Source organism: Simochromis diagramma, unplaced genomic scaffold (genome assembly GCF_900408965.1).
Source record: "Simochromis diagramma unplaced genomic scaffold, fSimDia1.1 OVJJ01000320.1, whole genome shotgun sequence".
NCBI classification, from domain to species: domain Eukaryota; kingdom Metazoa; phylum Chordata; class Actinopteri; order Cichliformes; family Cichlidae; genus Simochromis; species Simochromis diagramma.
The window spans coordinates 4076192-4103882 of record NW_024386773.1 but is presented as its reverse complement, the minus strand read 5'-3'; the positions used below and the strand labels follow the sequence as shown (position 1 = coordinate 4103882).

The 27691-nt window shown below is 38.2% G+C and overlaps 1 protein-coding gene across 5 annotated transcripts in view; it reads left to right on the top strand.

Moving 5' to 3' along the window:
• The window catches only part of LOC120716527 (glutamate receptor-interacting protein 2-like), a 259433-nt gene that overhangs the window by 141518 nt on the left and 90224 nt on the right, over nt 1-27691 (top strand). The window lies entirely within an intron of this gene.

Genomic DNA, 27691 nt, shown 5'->3' with positions numbered 1-27691 from the left:
TAGCAAAACCTTCAAATATAAATTGCATTATTACCAATTGCTCCAAGTCATCTTGTTACTTAAAAAGTTACTTTTTAGTCCTACTTTGGTTCTTGTAATTACTCCAAAATATTACATTCCAGAAACGTCCTACTGTACATATTGCCACCTGATTAGGTACACCAGTACCAAATCACTTGATTAGGCAAACCTGTACCTAATCAAGTGGCTCCCTGTTACCTCAAATGTCTACTCAGCCAATTAGATAGCTGTGGCTCTGGATGTATGATCTCTGGCTGCTCCAGTCTGCATGTCAAAATGCCCTTAGGAAGATGCTGAACCCTGAGGTGTTCATCGGAGTGTGAATGTGTGTGAATGTTAGATACTAGGGGTGCAACGATACACAAAATTCACGGTTCGGTTTGATATTTTTTTCGATTAATTTGTCATTTATTAAAATTATAAATATATATTTTAACTCAAAAGTACAGTTTTTAAATTTAATGTTGCTGAAACAGCAAAGTAATAAAAAAATAAATCTATCTCATTGAGAAATCATTTATCTTTGGAAAAGAGAGTTTGTTACAGAGAAATGGCTCTTTCCAAAATAAAAGCTCTACTATACGCTTCTTCTGGGCTATATTCTCAGCAGCATATTAAACATATCAGGTCCCCATAAGGAGAATCATGTGCTAACGGCTGTCTAAATGACTCGGGTAAAGTTTGTAGCATGCGTGCTTGTTGTTTTTGTCTGCTTCCACTTGTCTTTGCACTAGGATGATGTCGGAGTAAATGTGCAGTCATATTCGTTGTGTTCCCACTAGTGCTGTCAGCGTTAATCTCGTTGAAATGACGTTAACGCCACAACACGGCAAATCTCCGTTAACAATCTACCGCGGATCGCCCCGTGCGTGGGGCTGGATAGCGTCAACACGTTAACAAGCTAACTGCGCTAACGCAGTAGTTCGCACCAATGTAATTGAGCATTGCCTGGCACATCTGACATACTGTTTTACTTTTGTCCATGACGGCTTAACTTCAGGGTCATGCTTCACATGAAGACCAAAATAGTTCCAAAAGCCAGATCTGAATGAGGGTGGGGGAGGTTCAATTTGCCGTGTTGCAACGAGCTTAACTTCTGTCTCGCTAGCTTGCGCTGCGCTCAGTGGATCTGCGCTCGACAGTGCAGCCTACGCGGAGTAGTCGAACGCAGATCCACTGAGCTCTCAACACAGACAGCATCGTCAGAAGAAAAGTTGATAAAATAAATTAAAAATTTAGTATTGTTCATACATATGCGTACCGAACCGAAAGCACTGTATCAAACGGTTCAATATCAATATGAGTATCGTTGCACCCCTATTAGATACATATAAAAAGTGCTTCCATGAATGAGACACGTTGTATAAAGCAGCGGTCCCAAACCTTTTTTGCGCCACGGACCGGTTTATGCCCGACAATATTTTCACGGACCAGCCTTTAAGGTGTAAATACAACAAAATAAAACTAGTACCGTACCGAAAAAAGAAGATTTATTCATAACACACGTGAAAAGACCCAGGAAAACAGAGTTAACGATAAAAATGATAACAAAATAACGCTGAAAACCGATAAAAACCCTGAAAACCATACATTTCACACCTGAGCCTCAACTATCGAGGCCAGGTACCAAACGACTCACGGACCGGTACCGGTCCGAGGCCCGGGGGTTGGGGACCGCTGGTATAAAGTGCTTTGAGTGCTAATGTAACATAGTTAAATAGAGTCGAAGTTAAATGGGACATTGGCGCCACCTACTGTTGTAAAAGTCACCCTGCAACATTCACAAAAGGCAAGGGATTCTGGGTAATCCTCAGAATAATGGAGGATTCCTGCGAGGTAAGGAATGCGCAAATGTCATGGGGAGGAAAAATCATATTGCAGGTTGTTAAAGTAATACAGTCTGACCCGATTATTTTTGTTGTTTATACACCATTTGCTGCGGGTCATTTCTCCAGTCTTTATGTTGAATTGAGTGCATGTTTAGGTGAGATTTCTTTATTGGGAAGAGAGGAAACAAAATGGGAGCATAGTTAGCTAACTCTGTTGTTGCTTTCCCATTTAGATCTTGTGCTGATTGCCCACGACATTAAAAGAGAGCATTCTAACCATTGCCTTTTTGTTGTGAATGCAGGTATGTGACTGTGCCACACTGTTTAGGGAATTCACATTGTCTCATGTACAGCTTTGAAAATATTTCTATGTTCCTTTCATTTGGGAAATTTAACATGAAATGGTAATGGTGTTGAGGTTTTTCTATTTTGGTTGTATAAATTTACCACTGTGTCTGTGAAGGTTCTCAGTCATCCAGGTCATTGTAGTCAAAGGAGCTTGCAAAGAAAAGCGTCTGGACTTCTTTAAGTTGCTTGAAGACGTTTCACCTCTCATCCATGAAGCTTCTTCAGTTCTAAGGTCAAATGGTGGGGAGTCCCAGATTTAAACCTAGTGGGAGTATCCCCCCACAGAGGGACAAAAGGACCCCCTGATGATCCTCTAATCGCCTGAGCCAAGGTGTGAAGACAGGTGTGGGTCCCAATCAGCCAGGGTTTCGGGTGAGCTCATTGTGAAACCTGGCCCCACTTTATCATGTGAATTCCTGAGGTTAGATGGCCCAGGATGTGAGTGGGCGTTAAAACGTGTCTGGGGAGGGAACTCAAAACTGGATTATAGATGGCAGACAGTTGGTGTCGTAAACCACCACCTCTGTTCAAAGATGGTCGCTCACAGTGGACATAGATGGCTTCTTTCACTCCTCTTTCAAACCATCTGTCCTCTCTGTCCAAAATGTGAACATTGGCATCCTCGGAAAAGTGTCCTTTATCCTTAAGATGCAGGTGGACTGCTGAGTCTTGTCCTGTGGAGGTGGCTCTTCTATGTTGTGCCATGCGCTTGTGAAGTGGCTGTTTGGTCTCTCCAATGTAGAGGTCTGGGCATTCCTCGCTGCACTGTTGGAGTTTTGTCTTTGGGATGAACCAGTTTTTTACCACTATACGATCACACTGCAAGTGGAAATGTAATCCTCAGAATAATGGAGGATTCCTGCGAGATCTTGTGCTGATTGCCCACGACATTAAAAGAGAGCATTCTAACCATTGCCTTTTTGTTGTGAATGCAGACCAGAGAAGACACTACACAGAGGTCACACTAAGGTAGAGTAGAAAAGTGCTATATTAGAACTAGTCCATTTACCATTTACCACATGGCAGCAACTCAAACCACAGTGCCAGACAAGCTGGTCTGAATTTTTCAGAAACTGCTGATCTGCTGGGAGCTTCCAGCACAGCTATCCCTAGGGTTTACAGAGGTTATTCCCAGAAGATAAAATATTCAGTGAGTGACAGCTCCCGGGGCAAAAATGCCTTGTAGATGTCAGAGATCAAAGGAGAACAGTCAGACTTCTTCGAGCTGATTGGAAGATACCAGTAACTCAAATAACCATGTGTTACAACCAAGTCAATTCATTTATGAGCCCAGTGTACCCAACTTCTAATCAGATCATCTTAAAGTAGTTTCCCACACATGACAGTTCACTGTTCTTAAATGAGGTCCAAAGTCATCAAATCTCAATCCAATACAGCACCTTTGGGATAGGAGATTTACAACATGGATACACAGCTGACAAATCTGCTGCAACTCCATGATGCTATCATGTCAATATCAAAAGCAGCATATATTTTAAACTGATGCTGTAAAAATGAGAGAGTCAGGAATTAAGTTTTAAAAACTGAGGGATATTGTCAAATCTCAATCCAAGGATTTATGTGGCACTGTCTGCAGGCACTTATGACTCTTCATATTTCATATGACTTCTATCCAGACTCTTGTTTTCTGTAACTTTTGGCAACTCCCCCAGACTTCTTCCATTACCATTAGGTTGAAATTTAAGGTTTTTGGGTGAAGTGAAATTTCTCATCATGACTTGGATGAATTGAAATTGACTGCAGATATTCATTTTCAGTACAACGGGAACTCTGGTGACTTTGATGACTCCCTGGGTTTCCTTTTGGTAAAATCACTTAGTCAGTATTATTCTTATTAATTCTTCAGTTTCACCATCAGTTTACTGGACTTGATATTTAGGCCCATAACTTTGTTAACCTCATTTGGCTTTTGTTAATCAATTCTCTCCATTAGAACCCCGCTGCATGCTTACAATCTAATCATTTAGTCTCACATGAAGACCTTGTTGTAGAATGTGGCATGGTGGAATAATTGAGACAATCTCCCACTGAACATTGGCCTGGCATTATTTGTGTTTTCATTTCAATTATTGCATCCTTTTGTGTTTTCTGTGAGATATAGGCCACACCCATGTGGGAGTGGAGATTTTGCTCTAGTCTAGCTCCCAGCTATTTGGAGTTGAGTGCAGGGAGTAGTTGATTGGTGATGATTTGAGCCCTTCTTTATAAAGGGGAGAGAAAGTGGGAAGGAAGGGGGTTTATTTTGTAGGACACAGCTAGTAGGGGAAGCTGGTTGAAATTGGAAACTCCGGTGAGACAAGAGGACATTTCAAAGGAAAGTAGTTTTAACCTGGCCTGGATGGTTTTGTTTTTTAACATACTTAAATAACACCAGAAGGAGGATTCATGTTAATTAGGATTTGTGTGGATTTGATGTGATAAAAGACTGGATTGGAAACAGCTGGTCCACTGGACCTGTGTATATAATAATAATAATAATAATAATAATAATAATAATAATAATAATAATAATACGTTTTATTTAGTCTTACACTTTACATTCACCTTACATTAGTACAACAAAATAAAGACATAAGGTAAACATATAAATAACAGCTATAAAAACTGCAGGAGTTTAAGGAGGAAAAGCCTCCTCTGTAATTAGGAGGTAACCAACAAGAAGAAATTGCTCAAGACCTGGAGAGGAAGAGCTTGAGAGTTGAATTTCCAGGATCTGGTGTGTAAACCCACTCCCTATCATTGCAAGACCTATCAAGGTGGGCAAAAAGCCTTTCTCAGGAAGATGCAAGATTGATATATACTAGTTTCCTAATCTTCTGAGTGACCACTTTTTCCTTTTTGTAACCAGGCTAATAATTCTGACCATGGTGGCTTTGCCCCTTGGATTGCAGGCCAGAACTAAGTCTTCTGCTTCAAAATTAAAATAAACCTTGTGTGCCATATTTTCAGTGTGAGTGTGGTGGTTGGTCACTATTAGAACTTATTCCTTTCTTGTACAGAGGCTGTTTTATTGCCCATTTCTTAACAACCTAATGTAGTGAAAGTATATTACTAAACTTGTCATATTTGATGTTAAAAAAGCAAAGGGGAAGCTTAATTGACTAAAGCAGAACAGTCCTGTTTTAAAAACAAAAAAACAGGAAGAAAAAAGAAGAATGTGTTTTACAGTGTATTCTGTTTTTTGGCATTGGATTTCTTCTGTTAAAGTTAGGAACTTTTTAGGTCCGTAAACACATTTATAAAAGCCTCTTCAATAGATTAGTTGTGGGGAAAATGTTTCCAGACCATCAATTTTTTGAGAGAAATTATGACATGCAAATTCGGTATAGAATTAGATTATTTTTGACCAGGGGAAAGTCTTATCAGCTTTAAATGAACTCGAGTGAAGGTTGCAGTATTTGCTCTGCCGTAGTCACGAAACAGAAAAAGCCTCCTGACAGAGCCTCACAGCGCAGTTTCTTCACTCTGACAAAAAGGAAAGTGGCCCTGAGCTTTTCTCACATCTGTCTTTTTCTTTCTCACTCACACTTATTACCTGACACTTGGGAAACATGCTAAACTTCAGAACTGCTGACACTGTCATGCATACATTGTGGTACTAATGTCAGCAGAAAAGTAGAGGGGCCATATTTCGATTTTTCTCCACAATTCACCTGAGGTTTCTGTCTTTGTAAGTGTTGTCCTCATTTGACGTTTGTTTCTTAATGATTATTTTTCAATTTTCAAAAATAGGCTAATTATCACATGTGTGATTTCTCACACATCTTGATCTAACTTCAACAAGCAAGACAGTATGATCCTGAAGGTGTTTTAATGATATAACACTGAATGGTGTCAATCTGTCCTGTGGGTTGTGTTGGCTGAGCATTTTGGTGAATTCATATGGTACGTGATAACCAGTGTTGGGTAAGTTACTTTAAATTAGTAACTTAGTTACATTACTAGTTACTTCTATCAAAAGTAACTCAGTTACTTCAAGTTACTCGTTACTTTCAGAGTAACTAGTTACTAGGGAAAGTAACTTTGGTTTTACTCAGAATTCTCTTGTTAATGTGTTGCTTCCATAACTTTGCCAGTCTTCTAGCTTGCTTACTTGCCACAAGTGCACTGTGCCACCTACCAATAGAAAGGAAAAAATAATGTGCACATTTCCACGAGAGAAATCCCACGCCTGGACCGTCGTTGACCGCTGCCATGATCCTAGCCTACGTCAAAGCATCATGTGCGCTTTTTACATCCAACACAAAAACTGCAGTCGTGGTGCTTTCGATTGTACTCAGAACTCGGAAATTCTGCCTTCTGAATAGGAAGATGTAGGTAACACCAGACTGCAGATGAGCTGCATACAGGGCTGGACTGGGACAAAAAAAAATCGTCCCGGGGAATTTGACTAGAGACCGGCCCACCATTATAGCAAAAATCATAAAGCCTTTGAATGAAAACAAATGCTGTTGTGACAGTGATGTACACTGTTCTGATGGTATATATGTATCAATCTATCAATTGTTTGTTGTAAGACTCAGATAATTATTTGTTAAAAGCGAGACATTTTAAATGAGAATAAGAAAGAAAAGTATTTCCTTGTGCCCCCCTTTCTCCGTCAATGCCCGACATGGACCCCTGGCAAAACTTTGCTAGACCCGCCCCTGCACAGTTACCAGCTGTCAGCTACTTAGAAAATGATCCTGGTGTTATTTGTCTCTCAGAAACAGTTCATAACTTCCCTTAAACTCATTCATGTCACCTAAAAGGTAAACCTGTTTCTCCATCACAGCTCTGATGATTCAGTAAGGACATCTCCTGGTTTCATCTTCATGTTTCCCTCTCACCACATATCCAAACCGACATCCTGACCAGCAGGTTTACAGCTGTGGCTCCAGCAAACATCAGCTGATACTAGAAATTAATATTAAATAACTTCTAACAACAGCTGATCAAGCTTGTTGTTTAGCGCGACATTCGCTGGTTTCCTCTTTCTGGCGCAAAGTGGGTGATAAACAAACAAGAGAGAAAAGCCGATCATTGATCAGTTTTATGATTGAAGTAGAAACAGGAGAGGAGAGAATGAGAGGAGAAGAGGCAGCTGTGCAGCGTAAACACAGAATAAATCCAGCTTTGTGTATTTTTTATTGTAGCTGAAGTCCGGGACAAACTGTTTCTTTTCACCTCAATATGAAACGCGTAATATTTTCTCTGAATACGAGACGATTCTGTTTTTTATGGGACGGTTGGCAACTCTAATAATTAACCTTATGAACAAAATAAAGTTCAACATCAGTAACATAGCACCCACCCAGCTGCATATAAACTCCATCATGCTAGCTAGCACGCAGTACGAAAAAGTCAGCATAACGAAAATAAACTCCACCTAAACTTGGTTCATATCTGACCCAGATGGACTGCAGGTTATAACTTTTTACCTGAAGTTCAGTTCACCTGATACTCGGACCAGCGGCCGCCTCGGGTCTCTCCTCTTGCCTCCCTTTTCCTTCATCCACCTGCTGGCCTCCACCACTTGCTAATGTTACTGAATCTGTGGAAGATCCGCGATAGCCACCACACGAAGTAACGAATAAGGAGCCTATTTAAATCCCAGTAACGAGTAACGCGTTCCTGGTTTTGGCATAATAACTAGTTACCGTGCTCGTTACCACAATAATAACGTAGTTACTGTAACGCGTTACTTAATAACGCGTTAGTCCCAACACTGGTGATAACACATCTGTCGTATTCTGACAGATGAGCCATGCTGTAAGTGTCTGGCATTACAGTGCTTTCTCATGTAATATTAAAAGAAGCAGCTCTATCCATGTCTACAGCACTATTACCAACAATTCTGACACAAGTACTAGAAATGGGCATAGTGCTACCTAAAAGTGTGCACTAAACTGGGTTGTTTTATCTCAGTGAGGCACTGTTACAACACAAATTATACATCAATGATGCCAAAATTATTGTAAGGTAATACAAACCCACAAATTTTTCATAACTGATTATCCAAGGGATCTGTAATATGATCACTCACCTTGTAAGGTGGTCAGCAGTACTCATGGCCTCAATCTGACAGTGAACATGTAGAAGATTTAAAACACTTTCAGCAGTTACATGAACATGGCTTACAACATCAGCTGCAGAATGGACCAAGCTTGGGGAGCTTCTCATGCTTTTTTCAAGATGTGGAAGGCTTTGATTTAAAAGTTAAACAGGCTTGCTAAAGTCATGTTTTGAGGCAATCCTGCTGTATGGGTCTGAGCAAGAAACTGAATAGTTTCTGGCATGCTTCCTGCTACACTAAATGTTTCCTAGAGGAGCATGCAACAACATGCAGATCTAAAATAGCCTTTAAGCGTCATCCACAATCCCCGTCTCGATCCTGCTGGTTATGTAAGCATCAAGATGAGACAGGTGCAAAGGTCTTGCTGTGGGGGGGCAGATGCTAAAAGGAGGTATGGTCGACCTTTTCTGATCCTCAAGAATCTGATCGTAGATGATGTTGGACTGCAGAACAACGGCCTCCTATTTGCCAAGCTTAACAGGGATGTCTGGAAGGACATGGTGTCACCAAGGAGAATTGGATAATGATGATGATGATGATTATTTGGTTTTGAAGGGTCAGAGTATGAAATCGGTTGCATTTGTTTTTTTTGTCTATCTGTTTGTTTGTAGTCCCGTTTTTATATACATCATTTTCAAATTGTTTGTGATGATAAATAGCAATATCAGCTCAAGCTGATTTAATTTTGGTGAAAATTGAATCAAGGTTAAAGTCACACTAAATGTGTAGTTAGTAAAAAATAATTATATTACACACAATTTGAAGATGGATCATCTTCAAACTTTATAACAATGTACTAGACCTTGGTGGACATGACCTTGACCTTAACTGTTTGCGTCCAAGGTAAACGTTGACCTTGGAAAAAAAAGAATTCCAAGAAACAAAATCAAGTAAATAGCATATGCAATGGCATCCAGAGAGCTGTACAACACACTTTTTAAAATGTTACTACCACCTAAGATATCATAATGATGCCATAAAAAGCTGACATCAGCATGTTGTAATAAAAACAAAACATGACATTTTTTGTGAAAGTTTAGTTTTAGCGCTTGTCCTTCAGGAGGAGTTGCGCTCTCTGACTGGTTTTGTTGTAGTTCTGGTGTTTTTGTATTTCATTTCTTATATGTGTATTTTTGCATGTTTAATGTATTTTGACAATCACAGACAAGTGAAAAGGTGAGAGCTACCACAACAATACAAGGCCCATCCTCTGAATTAGCATCTATCATAAATTCACATTTTGATTTTTTAAAATGAAAACAAATGCAGATTAAAGCAGGTAGACAGGAACGATGATTATTAGGACAATTTTAGACTGGTTTTAGTTTTGGTGAGGAGATGAGATTTCAGCATGAAATGGAAGACTGAGGGTACGATTGTCTTTAAGATCTGACTGTGCTTTTTGTTTTAATATGGAGGTGGTAGCCCACACAATGTCAGCAAAGCTCATCCTTATTAAACAGTGAGAACATAATGTATTAAGTCTGCTCTTGAGACTTCTCACTGTTGCTACTTCTGCTCAGCAAGATCCTAACATCAGCAGCTGGCGCACACACCCACACACATGTACATACATACATACACACACACACACTCACATACATGAGCGCATGTGTGTGTGGGTTTTTGCACACACACGTACACAAACACACACACCCTGAGCAATTCACAAGATATATTATTTATAGTGTCACTGCAGTGTGAAAGCCCTATCGTATATTATTCATAGTATTATGACATCTGGCTCTCTCTCACACACACACACACACACACACACACACACACACACACACACACACACACACACACACACACACTGATTTAGAATGTCGTTATAATATGTGATAAATGCACATGCATTGAGGATCAGGCCATATCTAGTGTGACAGACATTAGGGCAAATATGCCTGAATGGCACAGCTAACAGGGTCCATTCATAGAGAGGTGTCTGCAACAGTGGCTGTGCTTTCTGTGTCTCAGATGCAAGTGTCAAATGTTCATCAGTTGCTTTACAAAACACAGTCAAAGAAAGCTACTGCCAAAGATAAAATCAAGAAACAATTGCATAGGTCTGACGTTTTAGTGGTGTAGTAACTATATTACCTAAAACAAAGCAATCATCAGCTGTTTTTTTATGATTACAGTGTCATCTTAAGATCTCACAAATATTACTTGCAAATACAAGTACCATAGTCTTCTCTGATTCTCCCAGAGGAAGAATCCAGCATACCTAGTATGTCCTGTCAGATGAAGTTTGGCTGCTCTGTCCTTTCAATTGTGACTGTAGCCATGAGAGAGTGTCACATTCATTGTTAAAGGTTTTAACACTGACTACATGCAGTTTGAGTAGGATGTCTGTCCTGTGGGTTATGCTGACTGAGCATTCTGATGAACTCCTAAGAGGGAATGATAACATATCTGTCATATCTGCCAGAAAACACCTGGTTAAGTGTCTGGCTTTATACTGCTCTCTCATCTAATGCTAATAGGAGCAGTAAATAGTACCCGCACACAACCACTGCAGCCAAAGCACCATAGAAATAGCAACAACTGTTACTGTAGAGCCAGAAATAGGCATATCCACAGACACAGCCAGACAAAGCAGTTACAGCTGCTCACACTTTGGATGGAGCCCCAAACCACTGTCAGAGCTTTGCTTTTCTGAAGGAATAATGCGCAATAAACAATAAATGCATGGGAACAGTGTCAGCTCTCGTCTGGGCGCCTGTGACTTCAAGGTGCCGTGGAAACAAAACTTTATTCTGTGTTACCCCAATCTGTCTGTATCCTTTAGATCTGTTAAAGATAAATGTATCCTTATTCATCTAAAATATTTACAATAGCAATTTTTAAATATCCTAAATACTGTTTGTTAAAATAAAAGCATATAGTTAGGTGAGCCTGAAACCTCCCCTATTTATGCTGCAATAGGCTGTAGCTGCTCTGAGCTTCCCGTGATTCACCGAGTGTTTCTTCTTCACACAAAGTTTTTTGCTCACCTGGTTGTGGCAGATAGACATAGACTTTATTTAATCCCACACAGGGGAAATCCCCTTGTCACAGCAGCACAAAGGACAGGAAGAAAAGGTGAATTTGAGATATATTGGAAAAATCAAAATAGAAAAATACACTTTCACTGAAATGCTTGCTCATAGGGGGTCATCTGCTTGGTGGTGTTTTCTCTGTTTTCTCTGGAATTATTATAGGGTCTTTATTTAGGGTATCTTAAATAAACTGTTGTTGTAATTTGGCACTATATGAATAAAACTGAATTGAAGTAAAATCAGTCTTTACTCACTAGCATTTCTCTCTCCTGTCACAGTCACAAATGAAGCATGTTTGCTATAACATGTGTTTTGGTAGTTCTCATGTGGATTATGTATGTGTTCAATAGGGATTTATAACTTGCATATCTGACAAAAGAGGGGAAAAGGTGATAACTTCTGCCTTTAACCTCAAGGAAAGTCAACCTAAACATACGCTGACTGTAAAAAAAATAATAATAATAATGTACATGTATGTCTGCATGTACACCTCAAGACAACATGTTAATTAATTTGTGTTCTCAGATTAGCTAATTGTTGTTGTGCAACATATCCACGCTTAATTTTATTTTGTAGGAAGTATATGGTGTACACTCAGCTTTGATCAACACATTAACAGCTTCTATTTTTAACTTGCATTGTTTGTAATATAAAAACAACATTTTACTCTGTGCCATTCATACAGACATTTTAAACATCATATTTGTATATTTCACATTATGATGAGATCTTATTTCTATGCATAGCTTTTATTTGACTGTTGAGAGTCAGAGATAGTTAATTTTACTCGGTCATTATGTGACTTGATTGGAGCATTAGACAGACAGTGAAACAAGTGTCTGTGTATTTTTGCATAATCACCATGTATAATTTTCATTGTAAATGTTTTATTTACTCACTCGAGGTGGGGGTGGGCGGGGGGTATAATATCACTGTGAACTGAGGAGAGCAATGAGCAATTTCTCCCTGGTGTTTTTTTTTTTTTTACATAATTACACAGTTAATCTGTTTGCTTTTCTATGGGTAAAAATAGCTATCTTTGGAGGGTCACTATTTTTTTTTTTTTTTTGTCGTCTTTTTTTTATATTTTAAGCAATTCAGTGGATCTTATACCACTTGCAGGCTTGACTGCTGAGTAAAGAATAGCAGCTGTCAGCCTGAATTCGTTTCAGTTATACTAGAGGTAAAGCGTTTTCACAGTGGACAGAGTCCTTAATGATTTTCCTGTGATTCAGATGTTCACACAGACATTCACAGTCCTACTGGCAGCTAAATTTTCATTTGACAACAGGGGTTAATTTTATGTCCAGCATCTTGAGTGGTCAGTGGTCACTTTGACATGTTGAATGGAGAAGCAGAGAATCATAATATGTCCAAGTTAAAACTGACCTAATATTGTTTTCCTTTTTTTCTGTTAATATACTGGATGCTCATGCATGCTTACAATTAACCCCTATGAATTTAAAGCTCAGTTTTCAGATGCTATGCCGTTTATTTAGAGGTGAACTATTTGACATGGTCTTCTCGAGCACACAGCTTTATCTGTGTGAAAACACATCTTCCCCTACCACCTACTGTTCACACCTTGTGTTTGCAGTCGGGAGCCAATCAGGTTGTCTTAAACAGAGCGTGTCTTCAAAGGGAGAGCAACTAAAGCAGTTTGTTTCTGACAGTGAATGAACTGAGGCTGCACCAAAGCACAGTGCAGGATAAATGATGGTTATTTTGAACTGTAAATCATACGTAATGTTGCAGAATGACATTTTCCATCAGCTCTACTATAATAGTTTAGCAGTAAAACACCAATATGTGGAGGAAGTGCCTACAAAGTAGTTCAGTCAACTCAAGCCTGACTGTTTCAAATGCATGTATAATTGCCCCCACCCTCCTCAGTCTGGTAATCTATTAAATACTGCAAAACCTTTCACCTTTCTTTCCACCATGCCATCCCATCACAGCAATGGCAGTAAATGATGTGTGTCCCTACTGAACATTACTTCTCATATCAAATATCTAGCGTACCCTACTGATGGCCTGTGTGGTGGTCTGTGATCTGTTTATTCCACATAATGTCCCATCTTTCCCTCTTGGATGTCAGCGCTACTGCTACCCTGTATCACTGTCTCCATCCATCCACCATCTCCATGTCCATTTGCAGGCTCTGGGAAGAAACATTTACTCATTACTCCCCAAGACAAAGTTTGTTGTGTAAAGACCATGAGATGAGATGCAACTGAATGGAAATCTCCACAGCTAATTAACTGTGATTAAATTAAAGCGCTTTGGGGTCCTTAGGGACTAGAAAAGCGCTATACAAATACAGGCCATTTGCCATTTAAATGCTTTTCATCGTACGTTTTTTTTCTTTTCAGAGTCACGCTTAAATTATTGTTCTGTCTGTGTGTCTGTGCCTTTGTTCAAGGCAAGCTTTGGCATATTTTGTTCATTTTTTGAGTGAATTATAATTTAGTATTGCACTGCATTGTCACCTAGCAACTATGAGAATGTTATTTTGACCAATGTTGTGACGTTTATGATCAAATTTAAAACCATCATTACTTTCAGTTGTGCTTTGTAGAGTTGTGTGTGTGTGGTTTTTTTTTTAATAAACACAGTTGCTAACCTTGGTGAAAGCAACCACCATCTAGATTACTTAAATCTATGCGGTTAATGTGATAAGCATTGCCTGCTTAACATCAGCATGTTAACACTGCCATTGTAAACAGATAGTATGTAGATTTTAACATGTGTTGCTATGTCTCGTCTCTCCATTCTCTCCTCTTCTACAGCCTTTCACTTTCCTTATGCTCCTCGTTTTATCACCCCACTTCTCTTTATATTCTTCCTGTGTAATATATTCTAACTCCATTACAGTTCTTGTCCTTCTTTGCATCTTCTCACCTACTGTTCTCATTAACTGTTTTATATCCACCCCTCTTATTTCCTCCCTACTGTATAACATTTTCTTCTACCTCAACCCCTTTCCACCCCCATCTTCTGTTCTAGATTTCTTCTCCTTTCTTTAAATGTAATTTTCTCCTTTTCCTTCCTGTTTCATCCATCTAATATCCCCTGCAGACACTTTTTTTGTCTCCTTCTTCTTCCACTTTCTTTGCCATCAGTGCCCTCTGCTGATTGGTGGCAGCTTCACACCAAAGAAGCTGAGAACACATTCTGTTACAACACCTTTGTGTAACTTTTCAGAAGGTGCCTTTTAGCAAAGTCTTTAATTCCACTGGGGATACTATTCAGTGGCCATGCTGAGGTGGACTAGCTCAACTTCTCCTTCATGTCTGAGTGGAAAATACCCTTTTTATCTTGTGCATTTTTCCATTTCAGATTAATTCCATTTCATTTATTGCAGTTTTGTGATCGGTCAGATTTGACTATATGCGTCATGTTTACTCGTTCCTAATGTATTTTTAAGTGATCATTTTCACCGTGCAATTCTATAATCGTTGAAACAATTTCAAGCTCAATGAGGAAAAAAAAACCTTTTCCAAGTGAAACTGTCACATGGTAGTGTGAAGTTTCTAAGCCATTAAATATTAATTCAAGGTTCATCACATCATTGTGCAGCCATCTGTGGAATTGCCATTAGTGAGAAACAAAAAGGCAGTTAATGTATCAGCTGTTACATGCATCATCAAGTATATCAATAAGTTATCTAATACATGAGCATGTCATGTCAAAGTCACTTAATGCTTTGCTATCCTTTTATCCTTTTATTATATAAAGCTAATGAGCGTGACAGGAAAATAATGAATTGTTATAGATTTCATTTGTCCACAATTTATACTGTGATACAATGGTGCAGATCAGGAATAAGACATTTTTCTTTCATTTCAACTTTTGCTCAAACGAGTATACCAGACCAAACTTTCTGGACTAAACGCTGAAAGCAACAACTGACCAAAAGAAAAAAAAAAAAAAACAAAGGAAAAAAAAACTGCAATAATTTTAATTATAAAAAACAAAACAAAAACAACATCATAATTCTGGGAACAGACTGCCACAAAGTCTTTACTGTGTGCTTTTTTTTCTCTTCTGTCTTCTCCCTTAAGTAATCATCAAAATTTTGAATGCCCTCGACCTAAATCATGCACTGCTATATATGTGATTAATTTATTCTTCAGACATGAAATCCTTAATCAAGAAGTCTTTAGAACCAAACTGCTAAAAAAGACCACAAAGAAAGACAAACTAAACACTGTAGTCTCACATGTTGCTACTAAGACTGTGAATTGCTTTGTAATCCTTTTGTATGGCTCACAAAGACTAGGGTCTTACTGCTGAGCAAATAACTCATCCCATAGGCAGAAATCCAGCTATGATTAGAAGGAATATGGATTCTGACTTTGGGTGGCTCAAAAAATTTAATTACAAATGAAGGCTACAGAGCATATGGAGACATCAGCTGAGGACCACAGGAAGAGTGAATGTTGTTGATTTTGGAGCAGGAATTGAGCAAAGATTCGGCATGTTCTCCTTTTTCAAAGCACATCTAGAAACTAGCTTCATGCAAGCCTTTAGATTACTCTGACCTTCCCTCTCTATTGATGTGAAGGAAAGAACACAAGGTTTACATCCAGTGCTTTCTTTTCAGTAAGATGAAATAAAAAAAGTAAGTCCATGCAAAGTCCACCATTACAGTCAAAACAAACTAAATGAATGTATGATGTAATAATATTGCCTTGGCATGTAGAATTCATTCATCTAGTGTTGGGAAAGCGTTGACAGTTGGCAAACTACAAACTGTGTTCCATGTCTTGCATTTTATATATATATATATGTCTGCATTGATTGACTTTGTACTCCCTAGCTTTTTGTTTCTTTCATACGTTAGATGATATAAGCAAGTTTTTTTCCTAGCATTGTCACATATTGTTTTGCATGAAATGGATCAAAATTCTCATTTGTTTGAATTGCAGTGGAAACGGTTGCACTGCCTCAGAGAACATAAGGTCAAAATATGTTATTTTAAACATACCATTACCTGTGTATACAGACAAAAGGGAGTAGACAAGGACAGCAGAAAAAGATCTTATGTTAGTCCCGATCAGAAGATCAAACTATTCTCAGAAGCTTCAGAGTTGAGGGGAAGCACAGTCTGCTGTGTGTGTATATATGTGTTTGTGATGAATGTTTGATTCTGTCAGGAGAGATTTCTGACATATCTGGAGCAGAAACAGACGACATTTTGCTCATTAGGGGAAAAGGAAGGTGAGAGATGGATGAGCAAAGAGAGAGTGAGGGGGAGGACACATGGATGGATAGATAGATAGATAGTTTTGACAAGAAATAATTACAAAAAAATAACAATGAAAGAAACACCACGGAGAAGATGATAAGCTCTAAAACCTAAAGATAGAGAAGGAGCGAAGGGGTGATCATTAAGTATGAGAAAAGGGGTTGGGAAAGAAAGATAATTAAGGAGTTATGGATATTCTTGCATATGAAAGTGGATGACGAAAGTCAGAATAAAAGACATGGACATGAGAGGACAGAGACAAGCAGCAGCAATTAAGTTGCTGTCAGCCTTTGAATCAAGTACTAACACAATCATTATGTAAACGGGGGAAATGTTCAATCTAATAATAATTACAATAATTCTATAATTACAGTAATTCCAACTGGTATAATTATGATAATTTGGAAATTATGCTTTGAAACAATTTTGGAAAACAGCCAGAAGAAACAACAGAACAGCCATAAATTCAGCAAATTTCACAAAATGTTTCATACCCTCCTTACTTAAAGATGCATGGTGTATTTTAGGGGGAAGCGGCTATGAGTCACAAGCGTTCATTTGCAAATTCTGTGGCTCATGAATGGAGCTGAGCCAACAGTAAGCCTGCTTCTTTGTATTGGGAGAGGAAGATCATGGGGGCCACGCTGTGACTTCAAAACTTCAAACATACTCCAGCAGATCCAATTTCTCTGTGTGGACACTTTACTTATTCAGCACTAAGAAGCTATGAAAGACTTGTTTGATATTTCAGGAGTTCTAATTTGCTTCCCAAAGCAGCTTTACATCTTTACTAAGTAGACATTCTCTTCTGAACCGAGACAGTTGATTGTGAACATGACCTTATCCAGCCACGCATGTTGCATTGTTGCTAAAGTGGCTATAAAGAATTGAAGAATTTCACCGTGAGCAGCACACAACTTGCATACTTTATCCATATTTGTCCATTTTAGGCATCACACACAGACATTGTATGTATTATGTACAGACAGACAGATAAATAGGTGGTTTAGACAGAGAACTTTAGTAAGAAAAATGCAAAATCCATCAGTTATTGTAATTTTTCATGGATATTTTTTTTTCTTTCTTGAATAAGATTTTTGTTTAGTGCATTAAATATGACCAGTCACATAAGAAGCATTTTCGACAACAATGTAAAAGTGGATGGTCAACTCTTAAAGTAGTGAAAAAAACTATATGATGTATATCCAAGTAGATATAACCTAGGCAAATAAGCCATCTTACAACCTGCTCTTCTAAAAATGTCATTTTGACAAAGGATGTCCTTAAATCACTACCAAACATTCCTCAGCTATTTAATCATTCAACTTGAGTAAGTGCACTTTTCACACTTTAGTGAAAAAGAAATTTCATATGAATAGCTTCCACTTTAAAAATCACATTTTTACTTTGACAGGGTGAGTGAGAACGTTTTTTACTCTCAGATGGCACATTTTAATTAAATCATACAGTGTTGTTCAGAACATTACAATAAGAATTTACTGTCATTTCAATAGCTTTGCTACTTAATGTTTAACCTTTTGCTATTAGATATAATTTCAAAATGGGAAGGAAGATGATAAATTTGGTACTTCATTAAAGTATGAACAAGAGTCTGTTTCAACTGTTTTATTGACCAATCCATCCATTTTAACGTCTTTCCGTTGCAGCTGTAAGAATAATGCATTAATATTTCCTTACGTCCCCCTTTGGTCTTTTCATACCGAGCTCCACTTCATCATGTGGAGGTCAAAAAATGACATTTTAGAATAGTTCCAGAGAACTGTTGCTATCTCAAAATATTGCTTAGAGGAGACAAAGGCAACTGTGATGTTGAGGATAAAAACAGTGTCAGCTTTACTCTTTTACAGACTCATGCGAGTGAATGCTCTCACCCCATATTAGCTTAATAAATAGATGTTTCTACCATCTACAGTCAACCATGCATGGCTTCCCTTCATGGCTTATTATGGATGAAGCTGTTAACACTGTGGAAAACCCCTGTTTGTTTCAGTTCACATGATTTCTCGAGCTGATGCATTCTGTGTTGCATAAAGTGCAACGCAGACTATTGTAATTTGCAACTCCACATTAGTTTAATGTAGTTTAATGGCGTTTACAGTGTCAATAAGAAGAAGGTCATCTAGGTTTTTAAAAATTAATTACAGCAATACTGTGAGACAAAGAAACAATTAACCTTGCCAAGATATGTCTTTTGTTACATTTTTTACAGACATGCCAGATCCATTGTTTTCAATTAATTCTAATTCAATTTATGCTTCATTCACGTATGTTTATTGTCGTTGTCTTCTTTTTTTTGTTGTTTCATAGACCAGTATATCAGGTTTTAGATATCCACTTAGACTTCTTGTGACTGTACGTTTTAAGGAAATTTTCTCTAAAGGCTGTCATTGCATGTGGATACAAATAATGGAGACCAGTTTAATTAAGAATTTTTTATTTTTATATCTATTTTTATATTTATTTAGAGTGGTGTTCAGGCTACTCTTTTCCCCACATCTTTCTAGATCCCCTTTATCCCAGTTGGGAATTTGCAAAAGTGCAACTTGTTTAAAGGTAGTAACTGATCATATATTTGAGTGAACTTATCCACTTATTAAGAGCATGATTTTTTTTGATTACAAAACACAATTTTTACTTCTTTGTTTGTTGAAAGTAAAAAAAAAAAAAAAAACATATGAAAAAAGGTGTGAATGTGAGCGCGAATGGTAGTCTTCTCTATGTGTTAGTGCTGTGACAGCAATCTGTCCAGGGTATACTCAGCCTCTCACCCTAAGACAGCTGGGATAGGCTCCCGCTCCCCCACGATCCTGACAAGGATCGTCAGAAGAGAATGGATGGATGGATATATTAAAAAAATCCCTTCTCGCCCATGCAGGCGGTATTTATCCTTTAAGCTCGGGTTCTCTACCAGAGGCCTGGTAGCTTGAGGGCTCTGCACAGTACCTTTGCTGTTCCTAGGATTGTGCTCTTGTGAGCAAAGATCTAAGAAACTTATCCAGAATGCTCCGATTACCACTGGGACCACTTTTGCCTGCATTCTCTGCACATCTTCTCAAGTTCTTCTCTCAGCCCTTGGTATTTCTCAAGCTTCTCATGTTCTTTCTTCCTGATGTCGCTATCAGTTGGTATAGTTACACCTATCGCTACGTTCATCTTCCTTTGCTTGTCCACCACTACTATATCCAGCTGGTTAGCGTTCATCTCTTTGTCTGTCTGTATCTGGAAGTCCCACAAGATATTTGCTCGGTCATTCTTAACCACCCTCAGGGACGTGTCCCATTTTGACCTTGGGACTTCCAGGCGATTCTTGGCACAGAGGTTACTGTATACAGTGCTGGCCACTTATGGCATTTCATGTATGCACTGCCTGCTAGCTTCTTGCACCTTGCTGTTATGTGTTGGACTGGGGCATCTTTGCATAGTTTGCACTTGGGATCTAGCATTGTGCATACTTGTCTCTATGATATTGTGCTTGGAGCTTGTTCCTGTGCTGCCATGATTAGTGCCTCTGTGCTGTCTTTCAGTCCAGCTTTTTCCAGCCACTGTGGGATTTCTGGGTGTCAGCAATGGAATAGAGCAATCGCCACCTCCTCTACATGGATGACATCAAGCATCAAGCAAAAAAAAAGAGTGAACAAGACATCGATTCACTGATCCACACCACAAGGATCTACAGTAATAACACTGGAATGTCATTTGAACTGGAGAAGTGTTTTTGGATGGTAACAAAGAGGAAGAAGATAGTCGAAACTGAGGGAATTGCACTACCTAAAGGCAACATTGCAGATATTGAGGATAGCTACAACTACCCGGGGATCCCACAGGCCGCTAGGAAAGCTGGGAACTGCTGGACTGAAGGACAGCACAGAGGCATTAAACTGGTGTTTCTCAACAACAACAGGAGAATAGATTCTTTGATGCTGTGGACAGCAGATAAAAGCAAAAAGAAAAACCTGAAGGTTCATGTAATGCAGCATGTCAGCCAGAATTTTTCTAAAAATATATATATATAAATGAACAGTGAAAGAAAATCATTTTGCAGGTTATTATATTTTATAACACTTTTTGTTTGCTTTTTATTTAAATAAAATCTCAAATTAAGAGCCCCATGTACCACATCCAGAATGCTTCATGAACTGTGACATATCTATTGAGTGCATGTCCACGATGCTAATTAGGTCTAGCAGAACTCACTATGAATTTTTTATGTTTATGCGTAGGCAAATTGGTGTGTGCGTCTTCATCTATGGTATCATTATTAACTGTGGCAGAACTTTTCCTGCATGCATGCAAGTATTAATTTTTCATTAAATATATGAATAGCAGAAAATGTATAGATATGCATAGCAGGAGAAATAAAGTAGCTTTTTATACACACACCAAAATTAAGACATAATCAAGAATCCAGGGAAATGATACAACTCTTTTATTTTCTGTGTATATAAACAGAAATCTTTCGTACACTGTGCTATAACTCCTGATGATACTTCATTACTACTTACTGACTTCATTTAACATAACAAAATAATCTGGAATAAGTACAGCTTATTATTACTTTTACTTTTATTATTGTTTTTGAATTATTATTTCATTTACCATCTTTATTATTTTGTATTTTTTAACATTTTATGATTAAATTTGACACATTCGTATGTATTTGTATCTTGAAACAGAGGCAAGAAATGGGCAGAAGAAAAAGTAGATTAAAATCAGAACAGGCGAAGAAAAATTATTCAAATTATTCATGTGTCCCTGCCATGGCCTGATAGGAGATTTGATATGCTGCAGAATAACTGGATTCAGAGTACTCATCTCTTCAGCAGCACACCTTTAAGTCAGCAAATCTTTAATCCATTATTCACATGGGTAGACAGCAGAAATCTCTCAACATGTAACTTTAAAAAAAAAAAAAAACTTGGACTTTTTAGACACATGTCACTGGAATCCTTTCTAGTTAACAGACAATAACAATTCTAATTTGTCTAAAATACAGATTTCCCAGCGAAATTTATGTAATTTTGCCCATTTCGAATAGCGTGGAGGATTATGTCCAGCCAGCTCAAAGCCAATCAAAAAAGGAAAAAGATAATGGTCGGAGAAAAATGGAGAAAGAGAAACACAAAGAACATAAAAAAATAGTCAAGGAAAGAATAATTTATAATCTTTAATCTTTTATGTACTCTGTGAGTTAATCACAGTCTTCTGAAGTCTTGGCTGCAGCTCTAACATCTTTTAGATGTTACAGTAGCTGTTTAAAGGCAGCATGTGGTCTTTAGAGCTTTTGACTGCTGAGGTTGAAGCGAAGACAAACTTTGTATCACCCAATCCGTCCATCAGTGTCTTTGAGATTTTCAGTATGATGTGCAGTCACTGGGACTTGCTAATATACAACTATTTAGCTGGAATAGAAATTGGTTAGAATATGTATAAAGGTGTGAGTGAAGGGGTAAAGGCGGACATCTGACCTACATCCAGAATTGGCATAAAGATATTATTTCAGAGGTATGTTACATTTTTCTAAATGAAACAAATTTAATTCACAAAACATTGACGCTGAGCTTCCCTGTCATACACAGCCAAAACACAATGCTTCACTTCTGGTCAGGCTAATATGTGTAGAATAATAGGGATAATACTCCAGAGTCAAAGTATTGCTTAAGTATTGGAGCTAACTAAATATCGAAATTACTTTCATATTGGATGATTTCCCGATTGACATCCAGTTTCAAACTGAGTGCCAGTAAGGACATAGATTGCCTTGTCTATAGCAAAAATAATATTTCATAAACTTTCACCTTCTACATAATGCAGAAGGAAAAATCTTAAAATTGTTGGTTTTTAAAGAAAAGAATTTATAGAATCATCCACACTGGTGGTAAACCTGTTGCTTAAACCTCTTGTTATTTGCAGTTACATTGCAATTGTGGAGGACTGTTTGCTTCCACAGAGAGTTCATCCACCATCGTCATCAAGAAAATGAGGAAAATTGATAAATAGAATACAATTGCCAACGTATGTGAAAACCATACAATCAGCCAATACTGCCTATATAGGCAGTATATGGAAATATATATGGGGATTTTAAATATCATGTACTTTGTACCTCTAACCTCATCTTTAAAGTTGAGGTTAGTGGTTATTTCATTTTATGAAATAAAAGACATTTCATAAAATGTCTACATCCTTGTTTTTATTGCCAACAGTTAGGAAACAACACTGGTATATGAGGATTCTAAACATCACATTACAGGGAGTGCAGAATTATTAGGCAAATGAGTATTTTGTCCACATCATCCTCTTCATGCATGTTGTCTTACTCCAAGCTGTATAGGCTCGAAAGCCTACTACCAATTAAGCATATTAGGTGATGTGCATCTCTGTAATGAGAAGGGGTGTGGTCTAATGACATCAACACCCTATATCAGGTGTGCACAATTATTAGGCAACGTCCTTTCCTTTGGCAAAATGGGTCAAAAGAAGGACTTGACAGGCTCAGAAAAGTCAAAAATAGTGAGATATCTTGCAGAGGGATGCAGCAGTCTCAAAATTGCAAAGCTTCTGAAGCGTGATCATCGAACAATCAAGCGTTTCATTCAAAATAGTCAACAGGGTCGCAAGAAGCGTGTGGAAAAACCAGGGCGCAAAATAACTGCCCATGAACTGAGAAAAGTCAAGCGTGCAGCTGCCAAGATGCCACTTGCCACCAGTTTGGCCATATTTCAGAGCTGCAACATCACTGGAGTGCCCAAAAGCACAAGGTGTGCAATACTCAGAGACATGGCCAAGGTAAGAAAGGCTGAAAGACGACCACCACTGAACAAGACACACAAGCTGAAGCGTCAAGACTGGGCCAAGAAATATCTCAAGACTGATTTTTCTAAGGTTTTATGGACTGATGAAATGAGAGTGAGTCTTGATGGGCCAGATGGATGGGCCCGTGGCTGGATTGGTAAAGAGCAGAGAGCTCCAGTCCGACTCAGACGCCAGCAAGGTGGAGGTGGAGTACTGGTTTGGGCTGCTATCATCAAAGATGAGCTTGTGGGGCCTTTTTGGGTTGAGGATGGAGTCAAGCTCAACTCCCAGTCCTACTGCCAGTTTCTGGAAGATACCTTCTTCAAGCAGTGGTACAGGAAGAAGTCTGCATCCTTCAAGAAAAACATGATTTTCATGCAGGACAATGCTCCATCACACGCGTCCAAGTACTCCACAGCGTGGCTGGCAAGAAAGGGTATAAAAGAAGAAAAACTAATGACATGGCCACCTTGTTCACCTGATCTGAACCCCATTGAGAACCTGTGGTCCATCATCAAATGTGAGATTTACAAGGAGGGAAAACAGTACACCTCTCTGAACAGTGTCTGGGAGGCTGTGGTTGCTGCTGCACGCAATGTTGATGGTGAACAGATCAAAACACTGACAGAATCCATGGATGGCAGGCTTTTGAGTGTCCTTGCAAAGAAAGGTGGCTATATTGGTCGCTGATTTGTTTTTGTTTTGTTTTTGAATGTCAGAAATGTATATTTGTGAATGTGGAGATGTTATATTGGTTTCACTGGTAAAAATAAATAATTGAAATGGGTATATATTTGTTTTTTGTTAAGTTGCCTAATAATTATGCACAGTAATAGTCACCTGCACACACAGATATCCCCCTAAAATAGCTAAAACTAAAAACAAACTAAAAACGACTTCCAAAAACATTCAGCTTTAATATTAATGAGTTTTTTGGGTTCATTGAGAACATGGTTGTTGTTCAATAATAACATTATTCCTCAAAAATACAACTTGCCTAATAATTCTGCACTCCCTGTATAGTTTGCATCTAAATATCATGTCACATTTGACCTCTGATCTCACTTTTCTATATCACAACTGCCTTTCTTTTAAGTTGACTCCAAAACAAATGATATCTTTACCGAAAGTATACAAGTATACAAGAATGAGCAGTCTAATTAGTTAGAGATATACTGAAGTATAATATTATACACTGCTCAAAACAATTAAAGGATCACTTTGAAAACACAACTCTTGAGATTGTGCTGGGAGACACGGCAAACATCCTTGCCTGTTTTGATCTTTCATCCTGGAGGATCTGGACTACCTGTGCAATCTCTGAAGGGTCTAGGTATCACTTCAGGCTACCAGTAGTGACACTGACTCTAGCCAAATGCAAAACTAGTGAAAAACACTAAAGCAGCTGAAACTGATCAACTAACCCCTCTGCTACTTAACTGACCAGATCAATATCCCAGAAATGTAACTGATTTGAAGCTATGCTTTGAATAAAAAGTATGCCTTTTTTTCTTTTTTTCTGAGCTAAAGTTGTTATTATTATTTGACCTACAGAATAAAAAAACATCCCTTGAGCATGTTTCAGAAATGCCATTGCAGCCTATCAGGAGAAGCTGCCCAATTAGATTATGACTTTAGTCCCACTTGTCCTGTTAGATTACACCAGGGGTTCTTGATTGTCGAATAAAATTAAACTCCTGCCAGACTGAGTGGCTGTACAGGAAGTTGTCAGTAGCTGGGACCTGTCAGTATAAGTTAGTTCTATTTACCTTAACTCTTTGTGTGTGTGTGTGTGTGTGTGTGTGTGTGTGTGTGTGTGTGTGTGTGTGTGTGTGTGTGCGTTAAACACTTTGCTCCTGTCAACTGCTATCTCCAATAGAAGCTGCCATTCGATTTAATCAACCCGACATACCAGGTGGGACAGAGTTAATCAATCTAGCTCAAGCTGGAGGAAAAGAAGCTGTTCTGTGGCTAGATTCAGTTTGAATTCATCATGCTATGAAAACCTCTAAGGTTGATGGGGAAAAAATGACAGGGCATGAGAGGTGATATAAAACCATATGAAGAAATACTGGATTACATTGTGCAGAAATACTACAGACACTGAAAGTCCAGAGGATGTTCTAATAGGTTAACTTTGCACCTTTGCAAGTGTAAAAGAAAAGAAAATACTGCCTCCACATCAGCTGCTCACGTATTCTGAATCATGTTATGACTCATGGTCCTGTGTGATTCAATGGGTACAAAAACAGTAACAGTTCAGTTAACAGCAAGAGTTCAGCACTTGTTCACCATCAAAGGTAAAGGCAGCCAACACGAAGTTCACTGACACCATGAAGACCAAAGTCTTTATGCAATCCTGTAAAGGTTAAGAATCCATTAGGTGAAGAGGATAAATCCAAGTGTCACTACGGTCAAATTGCAGAATTTGTAAATCTAAGAGCATTGGTTCATGCAGACTAAAGGTTAATAACTTATATGCCATTGGTTTACAGCTGTAACTTTATCTGATTCAGTTCCTGCTCACATAAGAAAAACATGCATAACTTTCATCCTCAGCAAGAATTATATATTATATCAAAGCCTGAGTGACCCCAAAAAGCAGAAACGGAAGACTTTATAGACTGGCTGATGCAAGCTGTAGAACATACAACAGCTAAAAAGCCACACATCTCACATCTTTTGTCCTTTTGCATCAATTTTTAATGCATATTTTCTGTAACATCAAATGCATGTAATGTAAAAAGTGAACTATAGGAAACAATTTTAGACCAACTCTCACAGCAGCCTGTGTTTCTATGCAAATGTTTGCATTTACCTAAGGCTTATTCACTTTGTCTTGGTGTGAAAAACCTTGAGGAAAGACAAAAGTGTTCGACTGGATGAAATAAACATGAGGAGCACTTGTTTTATATATCATCTTGGATCTAATGTTTTAGCCATATCAAACTGAGTTAGAGCCTTGTATCAGAAAATTGGGTCAGTGGTATGATAGTTTAGCTGGCCTGTTAGTCTGCTCCAGTCTAAAGGCTGATTACAATTGGGAAAGACAGAAGGTGTGTGCATGTGTTTGTGTTTCAACCATCCAAAGATGTGGGAAATTAATCCAAAAGAGTAAATGAGCCATGTTACTGAAACTAAGGTATAGTCTAAAATGTAAAACAGGACGTTTGATCTGTATGGGTTTGTATCTAATTACACATTTTGATATAGTTGTTACAGAAACATGCTAACCCACGCTACCTCATGCTTCCTGCCTTCCTTTTCCATACGTCTAAGGGGAGCTGATAAAGTTATGTCACCTTGAGTTTATTCTACTAAAATATGTTTGAATGCTAAAAATAATACACAGCAAAATCTTAAATTTTTCAAGCTTTGAGTTGCATTGTGGGTGCTGTAGACTAAATGTTTTGACAAGGATGAATGAGCAGATTGACATGCACATACTTGGCCAGCGTTATTGATTTTGATTTTGTGCTATACTACTTCACAAATACAGTCAGTCCTGTGAACTAGCTACCTTCATGTAACCCCCTCCATCCTACATGTGTAATATGCATTTCTCCTTGTATCAAACGTGCCCTAACAATTTGATGGTCTATTTATGCTGCAAAGTTTCCCATCTCTCCCTCTGGCATGTCAGTGTCACTGCTGTTGCATCACTTCCTGTTGTTTCCATTCCTCCACCATTTCCACCACTCCATCTCTAGGCTCCAGGGAGGAATCTTTACCCATTATTCCCCAACTTCTATATGTAACATATGTGTGTGGAAGGATGAGCTCAGAAACTAGATGCCAGGTTCTAAATATATTCTGTTGTAATCAATCATTTCAAATGTGAGTTATCTGACTGAACAGTGATGTCTGAATGCAAAAAGAGAGCCCAGGAGGGGAGTGAAAAAATAAAATATGACAGTTTTTTTAATTAATAGCATTATGTGTATTTTGTATTGTTGTGTTTTGTATGTGCGTGTGTTTCTCTGCTCATCAGTATTTCCTTAATATGACAAGTAAGAGAAGTGCCCAGGTTTTAGCATAAGTTCATGTGGTCTGCACAACCTTTATGGGGAACACAAGTTAAAACAGCTTAACAAAACTGAAAACCCCCATATAGAAATAATAGGTGTGTGTGAGTGAACTTTATTGCTGTCTATGTTAGTCAGAAAGTGAAGTACGCAGTAGGCACTATTAAAGAAATGGTGAAAAAATTGGCAATAAAAATGTTTGGAAAATTGTATTTTTTGTGCTGTAAATAAGGCAAGACAGCAATGCTAGGAGAACATTTTACTTCACAAGTAAATATATTTAG